Source organism: Pongo pygmaeus, chromosome 8 (genome assembly GCF_028885625.2).
Source record: "Pongo pygmaeus isolate AG05252 chromosome 8, NHGRI_mPonPyg2-v2.0_pri, whole genome shotgun sequence".
NCBI lineage: Eukaryota > Metazoa > Chordata > Mammalia > Primates > Hominidae > Pongo > Pongo pygmaeus.
Genome location: NC_072381.2, coordinates 83,669,541 through 83,682,091, shown reverse-complemented (window position 1 = coordinate 83,682,091; position 12,551 = coordinate 83,669,541).

The window sequence follows — 12,551 nt, the reverse complement described above, 5'->3', positions numbered from 1 at the left end:
TGGTACATTGGCTTACATGTCTGCCAGTCTCTCCCTACCAGAGTGTAAACTCCATATGGGCATAATCTGTTTTTGTTCACCACTCTATCCCTAGTGTCTGGAGCAGTGCCTGGGCCATAAAAGGCACACAATAATTATTTATTGGATGTGTCTTGGTTTCTTTCTAAGAAAAAAAAAAAACCTCTTTGTAGTATTTGTGAAGCTTATAAATAATGCATTAAATGGATCTCAAAATCCCCTAGTACATCGAGGCATAATCCGTCTGTTTCTCATTCTTTATCAATTGGGTGTACTCTGGTGGTCTTCCAGCTTTCAATGTATGCCACTCTGTTCCTGAGGGCTATTTCTGAAGACTTGGAAGGACAGAAGTACCCGAGAGATAACACTCCCTTCCCAGAAGGCCTCAAACTCTGACTCTTAAGTGTTGGTGCATAAATATCCCAGTGCTCTTGCCCCTCAGGATAACTCTGATATGTGTTTTGCACCCTTCCCAGAACTCCGTAGGATTAAGGTCCAGCCGATCACAGTGGTAGCTAGCTACATGACATCTCCTTTATTGGGTGCCTTGTTTCAGGGGTTTCCCAATAAAATAATTGCATTGAATCACTGTCTCAGGATCTGCTTCTGGGGGATCCCAAGTGGAGATGTTTAAACAGTGGTAGTTATTAGTATATAATAACTTTTTCTAGCTCTCAAAGTGAAGGTCAGATCTTTTCATATCAATTTTCTGTATCTGAAACAATGTATGTAATTGTATACTTCTTAATAATTATTAAAAATAAAGGTGTATTTCTGTGATATTTAGCTCATTCCTTAATATCTTACAGCAGTGCAGTCCTCATCTCTGTATTACATACTTGTTTTCTTTTGTTCTCTTCACAATGATTAAGCTTGTTGATTATTTATATCTGGAATGTATAGTTGATCCTCAAACATAGCCTTGTCCCAAAACCGTCCATATATTTGGGGGTGGGGATCAGGCATTGATACCCTAAAAAATGTATCCAGTGATCTCCTGTGCACCTCATATGGCAAACTCTGGTAAATGTTCCATAATTTCTCCCTTTTTCTCAATTTCACTAGCTTTCTCCAGAGTTCTCTGCAGTTCTGTATGATCATGGAGTTTTATTTTCATCTTGAAAGTCTTTCTTCCCTGTGTTGTTAGCATTTGCTTATGGGTTCTCAGAGTTTTACATTTAGCAACTTAAAAAAATTTTTTACTCATTTAAATCTTTCAAACTTAAGAGTTTATAAACCAATAAATGATTAATTTCAAAGCATGGAAGTGAAAAGTATTTAAAGTTAATTTTTAGCCATTTTAACCTTCATTTAAAAATATTAAGCATTAATACAGTATAGTATTGGCTTAAGGATAGAAATATAGATTGACAGAATAGAATAGAGTCCAGAAACAAATCAATGTGATATTCAAAAAAGGTGCCAAGACAAAGCAGCAGAGAAAGAAGAGTCTTCTCAACAAATGGTGCAGGGAACAATTGAATATTCACATTTAAAAATTATATCAACTTTGATTTATACCTTGCACCAAACATAAAAAATCAGCTGAAAATGAATCATAGACCTAAACACAAAAACTTAAACTATAAAATTTCCAGAAGAAAACATTGGATAAAAACTTTGTGGCCTTGGGTTAGGCAAAAGTGTCATAGATACACACCAAAAGTATGATCCATAAACAAAAATTGGTAAGTTGTACTTCATCAAAATTTAAAATGTCTGCTTTTCAAAAAACATCATTAGGACAATGAAAAGACAAGTCACATACCTGAATTGGGTTTTAAAAATACAAAGCAAATAAAGGACTTATCCAGAATATATAACAAATTTTTATAACTCAGTAATAAGACAAATTAATACAAAAACTGGGCAAAGAAATGTTCAAGAATCAATTCTTATGAATGACCACCACCTATCTTTACCTGTCAGTGTCAATATCATCATTTCTAAATTAATTATTGTGGTTTTCTTCTGGCACCCACTTCTGGGAAGTCCTCAGGAAGCTTCTTGTCATGGTGGAAGGCACCAACCAACCAACCAAACAAGCAAAAATCCAAACAAGAAGATCCACCTCAAACCCATATCTTGTATCTCACACAACTGTTAACTCAAAATGTACTATAGACATAAATGAAAACATAAAACATAAAACCTCTAAAGGAAAATTGAGGAGAAAACCTTTGTTATCTCAAGTTAGACAAAAGATTTTTAGATACCACACCAAAAACATTCACAAAAGAAATATTGCTAAGTTGGATATTATTCAATTTGGAAACCTTTGGTCTGCAAGGTGCACTGTTAAATGAACAAAAGGACAAGGTTCAGTTTGGAAAAAATTCTACAAATAACATTTCAGACAAAAGTCTTATATCCAGAATACATAAAGAATTCACGAAACTCAAAAATAAGATAAGCAACAATCAATTTTTTAAAAAAAGGCCAAAAATCTAAACAGGCATTTCATCAAACAAGATATATGGATGAAAAATAACTATATAGAATGGTGCTCAACATCATTAGTCTTCAGACAAATACATTTTAATACCATAATGAGACACCTTACATGGACATTAGAATGGCCAAAAACAATAAAAAAAAGTGACCATGTCACTGGTACTCTTATACATTGCTGATGGGAATGAAAAATGGCACAGACACTATGGAAAATATTTTGGCAGTTTCTAATAAAATTAAATATATGTTTATCATTTGACTCTGCAATCCCACTCCTAGAAACTTACTATGATGGATAATTTCATATGTCAACTTGGCTAAGCCATGGTACTCAGATATTTGGTCAAATACCAGCCTAGATGTTGTTGCTAAGATACTTTTTTTTTTTTTTGAGACAGAGTCTCACTCTGTGGCCCAGGCTGGAGTGCAGCAGCCTGATCTCAACCTCCTGGCTCAATGCAACCTCCGCCTCCTGGGTTCAAGCGATTCTCCCGCCTCGGCCTCCTGAGTATCTGGGACTACAGGCATATGCCACCATGCCCAGGTAATTTTTTGTACTTTTAGTAGAGATGGGGTTTCACTGTGTTAGCCAGGCTGGTCTTAATCTCCTGACCTCGTGATCCACCCGCCTCAGCCTCCCAAAGTGCTGAGATTACAGGTGTGAGCCACCGCGCCCGGCCGGCAAAGGTGCTTTTTAAAGATGAGATTAACATTTACATCAATAGACTTGGAGTAAAGCAGATTGCCCTCTCTAATGTGGATGGGCCCCATCCAATCAGTTGAAGGTCTTAAGAGAAAAATTGAAATCCCTGGAGGAGGAGGGAATTCTGCCTTTAGACTGCCTTTGGATTCAAGCTGCAGCATCAACTCTTCACTGGGCCTCTGTCCTGCTGGACTACCCTACATGTAGATTTTGTACATGGCAGCCTCCAAAATCACATGAGCCAATTCCTTAAAATAAATCTGTTCCTGGCCAGGCGCAGTGGCTCATGCCTGTAATCCCAGCACTTTGGGAGGCCGAGGTGGGCAGATCACAAGGTCAGGAGATTGAGACCATCCTGACTAACACAGTGAAACCCCGTCTCTACTAAAAATACAAAAAATTAGCCGGGCGTGGTGGCGGGCACCTGTAGTCCCAGCTACTCGGGAGGCAGAGGCAGGAGAATGGCATGAACCCAGGAGGTGGAGCTTGCAGTGAGCTGAGATGGCCCACTGCACTCCAGCCTGGGCGAGAGTGCGAGACTCCATCTCAAAAAATAAATTAATTAAATAAATAAATAAATAAATCTGTTCCTGTCCCATTCCTATTCATTGTATTTCTCCAGAGAAGCATGACTAATAAGATTTTGGTACCAGAAGTGAGATACTACCATCATAGTATTCCACACACCACTGCTTCTGATCAAGGGACTCACTTCATAACAAATAAAGTGCAGTAATAGATGCATGCTGTTGAAATTCACTAATCTTTCCATGTTTCCCACCAACCTGAAGCAGATGGCTTGATGGATTTGAGCTGCAACATCAACTCCATCCTGCCAGCCTATCCTGTAGAGTTTGGACCTGACAACCTCCACAACTATATCTCTCTTAATATACACATCCTACTGGATATCTCTTTCTATATATACACATTCTGTTTCTCTGTATAGCCCTGACTAATATATTTGCCCAAGAGAAATGAATACTTACTTTCATGCAAAAACCTGTACAAGAATACTTTGAGCAGATTTCTTCATATTTACCCCACTTGGGAAACAGCCCAGTCCCCTTTAATCAGTGAATGAATAAACTACTTACTGTACATCCATACAATGAAATACTATTGAATAATAAAAATCAGTAAATTATTGATTCATGTAACAACATGTATGAATCTTAAATGCATTTAGCTAAGTAAAAGAAGCCAAATCTAAAGAGCTGTATGTTAGGTAATTCTATTTATATGACATTCTGGAGAAGGCAAAACTATAGAAATGTCAAACAAATCAGTGGTTTACTTCAGTAAGGGGCAGGTGGAAGGGTTGACTACATAGGGGCAGTTCAAAGGAAGTGCAGTGATGGAAGTGTTCTCTGTTATGGCTATGGTGGTAGATATACAATGCTATGCATCTGTCAAAACCTGTGTATTACTTTAAAGAGTGAGTTTTACTGTAGGTAAATATTTTTAAAATCAACCAGGATTTGATGGGAAACCAAAATGGAATATAAATATTACAAGTGAGCCTGTGTTACAAATGGATAACATAACCACCCTGAAAGGAATGAAGAAAATAAGTCAAATTACTTCAGACAACAGCATTTTTGGACTGGATTCTATAAGACTGAGGACAAAAAGAACTATATGTAAACACTGAGTCTAGTTGGAAAATTGTTTTTCACATGAGCACAGGTTAACAATTACGAAACTTTATTGGTATATACTAGACTTGAACAAATAAGTAAAAATATTGCAGATAATGAGATCTAGGTTTTACACTGTGGAGAAAAAAGTTATAAATAAGGAAAGTGGAACATCTAGAATAAACCCACGTTGTTACTGGAATCACAGGTATCAATCTGAATGCACACACATAGACAGATGAATACAGAAATAAACATAGATGTATGTATAATCATGGCATAGCATACATAAGTATATTTCCTGGTTCTGACTTCTGAGAGGATAATGGCAAATCAATGGTAATGAGCACACCTAGTATCCAGATCTTACTTTCTAAATGCTACTTTACAATCAGAATTCTTTGGAGAAAAGTGGTTGATTGCAGAGCTGGGAAAAGATGGAGAAGATTATCATTATGGTGCCAAAAAGTAAAGAATTGTTCAGAAAAAAAAAAAATTGAGGGCATGTCAAAGACCACAAGAGCCAACCTGAAAAAGCTCTCAATGGCCCAAACTGGAAAAATTTGTACAATGAAATTGATAATGATAATGTTATATAATAACCCAAAGCATACTGATATAAATAATTAACTGAATAAATAAATGAGGGAAAGGGAAGTTCTATCTCATAGAATTCTAATGAATAAATGTAGAAGAAATGAGGGAAATCACCATGATAATGACACTGTAATAATTGTTTTAGGCAAGATCCCCCCATGGATGGTAGATTTAGTGGGCAAAAGTCTGAGGAGACACAGGATATTTTCATACACTCAAAGTATCTCCTCCACAATATTTATTAATTACAGAGGGAGAGATAATAACCTCATAATAGAAAAACCCAGAACATACCATCATAATCATGTGATCAAGGGTAACATCACTAGGAATAAAATACAAAAACATTACATACTGCCTGATATAATGTACCAAGAAGGGAATATCATCTGTGTATTTTTTCACCAAAAGTGCCTAGCATCAATCTAATCATGAGAAGACATCAGGCAAACCAAAATTGAGGGAAATTCTATGAAATAGTTGCTTGGCGTTTTTCAAAAGTATATCAGTTCATTCTCACACTGCTAATAAAGACATACCTGAGACTGAGTACTTTACAAAGAAAAAGAGGTTTAATGGGCTCACAGTTCCACATGGCTGGGGAGGCCTCACAATCACAGTAGAGGCGAAAGGCATGTCTTAACATGGCAGCAGACAAGAGAGAGAATGAGAGCCAAGAGAACAGGGTTTCCCCTTATAAAACCATCAGATCTCATGAGACTTATTTACTGCCATGAGAACAGTATGGGGGAACCACTCCCATGATTATTTAATTATCTCCCACCGGGTCTCTCCCACAACATGTGGGAATTATGGGAGCTACAATTCAAGATAAAATTTGGGTGGGGACACAGCCAAATCACATCAAAAAGTGTCAAGGATATAAAAGACAAGAAAAGACTGAGGAATTGACATATCCCAGACGAGATTAAGGAGATGTGACAACTAAGTGAAATGTGGGCTCTTGGACTGAATCCTGGAATAGGAGAAGGACATTATAGTGGAAAATCTGGTGAAATCTGAAAAGCCTGGAGTTTAAATAATAGAAATCTACTAATACTAATTTGTTAGTTTTGATAATTGCATTATGGCTATACAAGATGTTAAGATGAAGAGAAGCTGTGAGATGGGTATACAGGGACTCTGTACTATACTTGCAACTTTCTGTAAGTCTAAAATTATTTCAAGATAAGTTTAAAAATTACATGACCAGTATTACTGCTAACAAGAAATATCTGTGAAATTTGAGAAAAAGAAAGAAACAAAAAAAGAAAAGTATACCATGCAAAAACTATACCCTAAAGAGGATTATTAGAGATAAAGAGGGACACTTTGTAAGTCAAAGGAATCAAGGGAAGATATCACAATTGTAAATCTGCATGTACCAAAGAATATAGCTTTAAGAATATATATATATATATTTGGGAGGCCGAGGCAGGCGGATCACGAGGTCAGGAGATCGAGAGCATCCTGGCCAACATGGTGAAAGCCCGTCTCTACTAAAAATAGAAAAAATTATCCAGTCATGGTGGCGGGCATCTGTAGTCCCAGCTACTCGGGAGGCTGAGGAAGGAGAATTGCTTGAACCTGGGAGGCAGAGGTTGCAGTCAGCTGAGATCAAGCCACTGCACTCCAGCCTGGGCGACAGAGTGAGAGAGGGAGACTCTGTCTCAAAAAACAAACAAACAAACAAAAAGAATATACATTTTTTATATATATAAAATATATATATACTTTATATATATTATATATATTTATATATGTAAAATAATATATATATTTTATATATAATATATATTTTATTTATATTATATATATTTTATTTATATATTATATATATTTTATTTATATGTTATATATATACACACACTCTACACTATATATATACACGTATATACGTATATATACGTATATATACATGTATATACGTATGTACATATGTATATATGTATATATGTATATCTATAAGCATATACGCATATGTATATATATAGTGTAATGTGTGTGTGTGTGTGTGTGTGTGTATATATATATATTCTTTTTTTTTTTTTTTTTTTTTTGAGACGGAGTCTCGCTCTCTTGCTTTGTCACCCAGGCTGGAGTGCAGTGGCTCGATCTCAGCTCACTGCAACCTCTGCCTCCCAGGTTCAAGCAATTCTCCTGCCTCAGCCTCCCGAGTAGCTGGGACTACAGGAGCCCACCACCATGCCTGGCTAATTTTTTCTATTTTTAGTAGAGACGGGCTTTCACCATGTTGGCCAGGATGGTCTTGATCTACTGACCTCGTGATCTGCCTGCCTCGGCCTCCCAAATATATGTATAGTCTTAAAGCTGGATTATTTGGTACATGCAGATATACGTGTATATATATATATACACACACACACACGTATGTATATATGTGTATATATATACATATATGTGTATATATATAGTGTAGCATGTCTGTGTATATATTCATACATATATATATGTACATATTCTCCAATCCTGTCCTATTCCATGGCTAATAGAGCAATGATACACCATATACTCAGAGATGACATCTATGGCATTTAGGATCATGAAAAAAAATCTGAAAATTAAAAAGTAAATATCAAATTATAATAAAAGATTTGTATACTTTCTACTTGTAAAGACAATTCTTCAAAGTCAACAGTAATAAATTTTGAATTATTTTTCTAGTAATTATGATCAGGCTGTGCTAAGCCTTAATTTTCAAAGTATTGTTGCATTTGAGAATCAGCTAAACATTTTTAAACTGCAGCTCTGTGCACTGTTTCAATAACACTGAGTTGAGGCTTGAAAACGAGGGGTTTTTTTTTGCTTTTGTTTTTGTTTTTGTTTTTTGAAAATTCTCTAGGTGATTCAAACATATTATACAACCAAGTTTGGATACCACTCTTCTATGTCATCCCCTCTTATTTATCAGAGAAATATGATTTGCCTTCTGTCTTACATTCAAGTTGGCTATGAAACCTGAATCTAAACCCTAGGTTCACTCACATTTCTTTGAATTCATCTGAGTAGTTTTCTGGTGTGTGTATTGGCAGCCTACAGGCAGCTGGGCAGGTATTTCACTTATGGTCCTTCTGTCTATGCTATTCTTTACCAGCACCTACAAATTTAGATATGGCTTTAGATTTTAGGCAGGCATATTTATTGAAAGGACAAATATACAATGAATGTAAAAATCTGATATTTAATTTAAGAGATCCGTAAATGAAACTTCAATGTGTCCTTGTCACTTCTCAGTTAATGGGGCCAAATATATCCTTGAGCACCTCTCCAGGAACACCTTGGATATGCCTCTTTTCATTTAAGATAGACCTTCTGACAAATCCACTGACAGTGGATGAGTTGGGGCAAGTTAACTCTTCTAGTATTGAATTTTATAATTTGCTTATCATCATTTTGTTTTTATGGAATTTCTTTTTTTGAAAATTTAGAGCACTAATATTCATTCAGATTTTAGTAGTCATAAAAATCAACCAGAGAAGTACTTTTTAAAAGTGGAAATTCTTGACTACCTACCTTGAGATTGCATATAGTTAACTTTGAGGTGAGTCCCCAAAACCTATGTTTTTAAATAAGTATCTTTTCATGATTCTAATGCAGATCATGAAAAGGGGTCACTAGAATACTCCTTAAAAAATCCCAAGTAAGATAATCTCTGAGAATTTTATGTGTTTATGGTTACTCTGTAGCTGGAAACTAGTACAGGCATTGAACTTCATCAATGCAGACATTGTAAGGAAAAATAGAATTTGCTAAAATATAAAGAGGAAAAAATCTAGCTTTGAAAATGAGCCTACCTCTCACTGATTAGTTGATTTTTTTATAAATGACAATTTTTGTGAAATGACTTACTTGGGTATTATTACAGGCTGAGTATGATAGTAGTCATTAATATTCCGGCCACATATGCAATTCATTTAGCAAATGCTTTGCTCTTTCAATCGTGAAGTTCCTAATGTAATTGCATCCAGCAGCTAGTACGTGGCAGTAGACCCCTGTATGGCTATGTGGATCTCTCCTTTCAAATACTGTATCGAAACCTCTATGTGTGGCCCTGATGCAGGATACTTTCAGTTTCCATCTGTGCTTCTGCCTCATTTCTAAAAAACTACTTAGTTATATTTAGAATCAAAGAGGAAAGAATATTTTTTTCATCTTGTGGTCCTGGCTGAATGTGAAAATACTCTGAGCTGTTTTGAAGGTTGGCGTAAAAAAGAAAAAAAAAACAATTTAATCTCTAACACTTATGCAGCAATTGTTATGAAACCAGCAAGAGGGAATGTGAAGGCAATTTGGTTATCATCACAGTATTATATTGCCTTTTGCTTTTCCCTCAGACTTTAACCTTTTCTTAAATGTTGAATCTTGGGCTATATTGTTCATCATATCCACCCAAGAAATGCTTTTCCCATCAAATGAATTTTCTTTTTTACTTCATTTGCCATTTAGCTTTTGCTAAGTACAACTGGGAGTAGCATTATGGTCTCAGATAACAGAAGAAAAATTAAATGTGTTAAAAAGCTGTCTGGTGCTTTTTCTAGGGAGATGAGGCCTCATTGTCATGCATGAGCCCATTGGTTAACTTCTAATGGAGGACATAAGAGTGTGATTCTAGAAAATCCTATTGTGGGTTTTGGGAGCTCATGCGAGCCACACAGTCCTTACTGCTCTGGCATCCTGTCCTTTGCAATTTGTTAAACTGTATTTCTCATCAGAGACTAGCTGATAACACTTGCAACGAGCCAGGGGAAAGTAGATTTTGTGGTATCTTAATTTGAGAAAATTTATTAAGATATATTTAAGATTGTGCCCATCTTAGGGAAAAATGAAATAACTCATTATGAAGAGAATGGACAGCTTGTTATTATTCTGATAGGGGACAATTTGATGAGCAAATTTTGAAGTGTCATAGCCAGCTTCTTGGGCTTTGCATTTTGTTTGGTGGTTCCTAAAGAAAAAAAATTTAATCAACTTTAGGAGGTGAGCAGATGTTGACATAGAAAACTTTCAAAAATACACAAACTTGCAAAGGAAAATTAATATAATTGTTAAAATTTTGATGCTTGTGCTTCCAGCCTATTTTCTCTGTGTACACATACATGTTTGTGGCATTGTATTTGATCAACTTCTCTGAATACCGTCTTTTTTTTGCCTGCTCCTTAGATTGTAAGCATTTCCCATTGCTATTAAATTTTTTTCACAAACATAAATTTAATATTTTTATAATGCAACCTTTATGCACTATAATTTAATTAACCATTCTTTAATAATTGGACATTAAGTTTATTTATAATAATCTTGATCCATGATTAGAGGCCTAAAATATTTGTCAAAAACTCCATATTTCCACGAATAAATTAAATGGCAATGTTGGATTCTGGATCTCTCTATTTGTAGTAACTAATTTACTTCTTGAGAAAAACAAAAAATGTTGAATAGAATCACAGGCCTTAAAACTGGTTATCTGGGAAATGTGTTTTGGTTATATTGGGGGTTGAGTAATTGTTTCCTAAGTAGCTTCTGCTACTTAGGAATGTCTGTGGTCAGTAGATTAGAGCAAGAGTCCCAGTCTTTTGTTCAAGAAAGGGAGTAGGCTTATAGCTCCAAATCTGCCAGATTGTGGCAATTCATTATGAAGTGTCTGAGTTGGGTGTTAGGAATTCTACGCTCACTAACTTCTCTGACTGCGGAGGGAAAGAAAGCAATAGCCTATGGTGAGAAACATGGAAGGCTATGAAGTGACTAGTTGCTTGAAATAGATTATTTGGGAAGAGAAATGATAAAGTCAACTTTTTAACCAGATAAAAGTTTGACGTCTTCTGACTCAAATTTTATTTGGCCAAGTCAGAGACTAATTTGGGGGTCGGAGGAGGATTCACGCAGAGTTTAAAACTGAAAGTCTGAGTAGAGTATTGAGCATCATGAATAAATGACTAAGTAAATGAATGTCTCTGATTCTCCATTCTCTGATACAAACTGGGTGTCTACCAATTCAATTCAATTCAATTGAAGGCTCAGTCCCACAAGACTGCTCCCCCTTCAGAAGCCAGCCACAATTGAGTGTGCACGCTTATTCTTCTGTCTAACTTGGCTACAAATGTGGGAGTCCCCATGACTCCTCTTTCTTTGTGTTCAGTAATTTACAGAAAAATGCTATATTTACTATTACAATTTATCATAAATGATACCAGTAAAAAAAAAAACAGTTGAAGAGGTACATAGAATGAGATTTGAAAGAGTCCCTAGTGCGGGAGCCTCTGTCCCTGTGAAGTTGGGAGTGCATCACCGTCCTGGCACCTCAGTGGGCTCACAAATTTGGAAGCTCTCCAAACCCCATTGTTTAAGAGTTCTTATGGAGGTCTCATTACTTAGGAATGACTACAGAAATTGTTGCTTGGTGAATGAACTCAATCTCCATCCTCTCTTTGAGATAGGGGGATGGGGTTGAAAGTTCCAAACTTCCAATCATGGCTTGGTCTTTCTGGTGGCCAGCCCCCATTTGAAGCTGTCTAGGCCCCGTCTGCCAAAAATCATCTCATTAGCATACAAAGGTCACTAATCACTTAGGAGACTCCAAGGGATTTTGGAAGTCTGTGTCAGGAACCAAATATATATATATTTTAACCTTACCACAGAATGAATGAATGAATGGTTGGATGAATTAATGAATACCAGTTACTGAGCACCTCCTATGCATAAAGCAATAGACAAGACACTGTGAGGATATAGCAATGCATAAAAGTGGTTTCTAATATTTGTTGTACAGTTCATTTAGACTCACAGGAGATGGAAATTGTTGTAAAAGCTGCAGAAGGATATATAGGATCTCGATAGGTAGAGAAGTGGGGAGGAAAACAACTACAGGTATACAATTCCTTGGATTTTGTTCCTCTCCTTCATTGTTGTAATGCCTAGTGGAAGACCAGTACATAGTAGGTATGCAGTAAGCACTTTAAAAAAAAAAACAAACCTTGGGGTAGGATGCTAGAGGGCTGAATGATGGGAAAAAGTGGAGAACGTGCAATTGTCCGGGGATGGTTTCAGAGGCTGTACATGTCATGCTCTGGGATTGGCTATTAGAAATCTACTTCGTGGGAGTGATTGGCATGTGCAAGGAGTAG